Consider the following 3,701-nt stretch of genomic DNA (forward strand, 5'->3'; position numbering starts at 1 on the left):
TTGGTTTTATATTTTTTCCCTTCACTTCTTACAACAACCTTGTGAATGTCTGATTACGTATTTAAATATATAATTACATAGACTAGAGTAAAAGATATATTGTTGTTTTTGTAGTTGTGTGCCATACAGTCCTAACCCACATGTAACAGACCAGTGGGTTTTCAGAGGCTTTAAATTGTGCAGAAGGAGAGTGCCCACATTTCTGGTCTGGAGCAGCTTGTGAATTTGAACAGTGTGCTGTAGAGTTGACAGTAAAATCTCTTACCACTAGGCCACCAGTGCTCCTTGACAGGTATAAAATAATTTGCTACTTCCTCTACCCTCTAGTCTCTATACATTTCTAGGACCATTTGAGATATAAAGAGAGAAATGGATTTGTATTATGAATTGTATATATTATTGCCAGGGTTTTTTTTATGCTTCATTTATGTTAAACTATTTGGCATATAAATTTCACACAGTAAAATCCACTCATTACAAGCTAAAAGAACTCTGAAAACATATATATCACTGTCAATCAATCACCAAAGTAAAGACATGGAGTATTTCTTCAAGCTCTGTGAAACAGTACTTCTTATGCAGAAGTAGTGACTTGTAATCTCCACTAACTTTTACTACAACAGTCAGTACAAAATAAATTTCCACAAGATCAGACATGAAACTACACTCCCTCAACTTTATAAATTCTAAGACCAAACATTCCTTCCAGGGATCTCACTTCTCATTCTTCTTATTCATTGCAGTGACCACATATAACTCACAGACTATACTCACGATAATAAGAATTTACTAAGGAGGTCACAATTCAAGTTAGAAATAGAATACAATTCTTAATGCAGGATAGCTTTTCTGGTGTGCTCACAGACCTGATCTTCAGCCTAAAGACTCTGGACCAGTGTTACAAAATTCCTACAGTCTTGCCAATTATGGCATTTTCCCTCCAGGTTTAATATTTGTATGAGTACAGTTTATCATAAAATTCTATTATTAAACTTTTTATTTCAGTTGGTTCTGTCGCTCTTTCATTCCCTATTTGGATTATTTGTGTCTCATATTTATTTTCCTTATTGACCTTTTTGAAGAGCAAATTCCTGGAATTATTGGTAATTTCAATTGTTTTTGTTTTCTATTCCATTTCTTTTTGTCTTAATTTTTATAATTTCCTTTCTTCTAGAGGTTGTTGGGTTTTCTTGCTATTCTTTTCCTATTTTTTGTGATTTAAATAATCAACTGTGTCTATGAGCTGTGGTGCTGGAGAAGAGCATTGAATATACCATGGACTGCTAGAAGAACATACAGGTTTGTCCTGGAGAGGTGTAACTGGGCTGTCCCTTGGAGGCAAGGATTCTGAAGCTTCATCTGACAGACTTTGGACATGTTGCATGGAGGGACCAGTCCTTGGAGAGGGACATCATGTTTGGGAGGGTGGAGGGACAGTGCAAAAGAGGAAGACCCTCGTTGATGGATCAGTTCAGGGATGGGGGGATGGGAGTAGATGTGTCAGAGGTGGTGAGGTTGGCACAGGATAGAGCAGAATTTAGAGCTCTTGAACATAAGGTCACTGTTAGTCACAAGTGAATTGATGGCACATAACAATAACAACAAATCATTCTTTTCCCCATTTTGATATGTTTGCTTACTACAATGAATTAACCTCAACATGCTGTTTTGGCTGTTTCTCAGAGGTCTTAGTAAGTTGTATTTTCATTTTCCTCTGTTTCAAAGAACTTTTTTATTTCTTCTTTTACTCACTCATATTCAAGCAAGGTGTTGTTCATCTTCAAGATGTGTCCCCCTCCCTTTATCTTCTTGTTTATTTCTGATTTTGTAGCATTGTGGTCTGAGAAAATGCTTTGTACTATTTTGATGTTTTTTAATTTACTGAAGCTTGCTTTTTGATATAAAATATAATCTGGTTTGGAGAATGTTCAATGATCACTGTAGAAGAATGCATACTGAACTTTTTTGGGGGTACATTAGCCTATGAGATGGAGTTGGTTAATTATGTGGTTTAATCCTTCAGTAACTTGGTTGAGTTTCTTTCTGGTAGTTTTCTCTTTCCTTGAGTGTAGTATATTGAAGTCTCCTGTGACCATCACAGCAGGAGATTCTTCTATCATAGTTTCTTTTTCCAGTTCTGTTAACATTTGCTTCAGTATTTTCCAGCTCTATCATTTGGTGCATAGGTATTTATGATAGTTATGTCCTCTTGTTCTATCGACCCTTTGAGCATTGCCGTGTCCTTTCTTATCTTTCGTGATAACTTTTATACTAAAATTGATTTTATCAGAGATTAATATTTCTTCTGCTTTTTTTAAATTGCCATTCGTCTGGTATATTTCTCCTTTTTTATTTTTGTCTGTCTTTATCTTCACTTTTCAAATGTATCTCTTGATTTTTTTTTTATCCAATCTGCTACTTTTTTCTACTTATTGAGAGGCAAGCTTATTGCTATCATTTTGTCAGAGTTTTTTTGGTGTTGTTGTTAATTACCTTGATCCATCCTCCTTTCTGTGGCACCTCTGTGAGAAGGACTTGCTTCAGTATTTCCTGAAACATTGTTTTTAATACCTCCGCCCCCCCCCCCCCCCCAATTTATGCTTTTTGAGACTATCTTGATCTCTCTGTCATATTGGATGGGCAGTTTTTCTGGGTACAGTATTCTTGATCAACAGTTGTGTTCTTTGTGTGTTTTATAAATGCCATTCCACTCTCTTAATGCTTGTATGGTTTCTGTTGAGAAATAGACACTTAATCTTATTTACTCTCCTTTATAGGTTACTCATCATTTATTCTCTACCTGCTTTCAGAATTCTTCCTTGTCTTTGATTATTTCACTGATTCTGTGTTCCATCTCTTCAGTTCTGCTCATATGTCTCTCCAACATATTGACAGCTTCTGACATGTTAGTCCTAATATTCTGGATTGCTGTTTCTTGTCTTTCTGCATTGTCCTGAATTGTTTTTCAAGTTCCTCTTGACTTTTGCTTCTTGTTGTTAGGTGCTGTTGAGTGAGTATAACTCATACTGTCCCTATGAACTAAAAAAATCTGAACCCTGTTTTATCCTGCACAGTCCCCACACTTCCTAACACACAAGAGCTCATGCTCATAGAACCCTGCAATTCTTTAAGTTTTTCTTTCACTCATTGAAAATACTATATCATTTTTCTTTTGAATTCTGTGTCAAAAAGTTACATCAGATTTTCTGGCTGTAGGAAATCTGTTGAGTCTGTGTTTTGATCACTTTTTGGGAGGTGAGATTTTGCTTTGGTTTTGGGTAGGGTGTGAGGTTGTTCACTTCTTCCATGTCATTACTGAGATAAGATTTTTTCCTTGTCTGACAACCTTGGCTAAGGAGCTCCCTGCTCCAGAGGAGGCAAGGGCAACTTGCCCTAACTTAATATCTCTCTGGTCATTGGGCTCTTAGGAAGACTTGCTTCAGCTGGAAGCTCCATCTGTAGTCCTTCCTCTCTGGTCCTGTTGCAAAGTTCCCTGGGTCTGGGGAGCCCACTTTAAAGTTGCTCTGCCTCTGAACTTTCTTCTCTAGTCTTCTAGCTGGCAAAATGTTCAATGTGACTAAGGAGTCCACTGGAAAGGAATTGGAGGGGAATACACTTGCTTCTATTTCTCCCTCTCTGGTCCCACAGCAAAGTTCTTTTTCCTCAAGTAAGTATTTTCTGGAAATAAAAAAAATGTATTG

This window comes from Elephantulus edwardii, unplaced genomic scaffold (assembly GCF_000299155.1).
Source record: "Elephantulus edwardii isolate Elephantulus edwardi_28Jun2011 unplaced genomic scaffold, EleEdw1.0 scaffold00005, whole genome shotgun sequence".
NCBI classification, from domain to species: domain Eukaryota; kingdom Metazoa; phylum Chordata; class Mammalia; order Macroscelidea; family Macroscelididae; genus Elephantulus; species Elephantulus edwardii.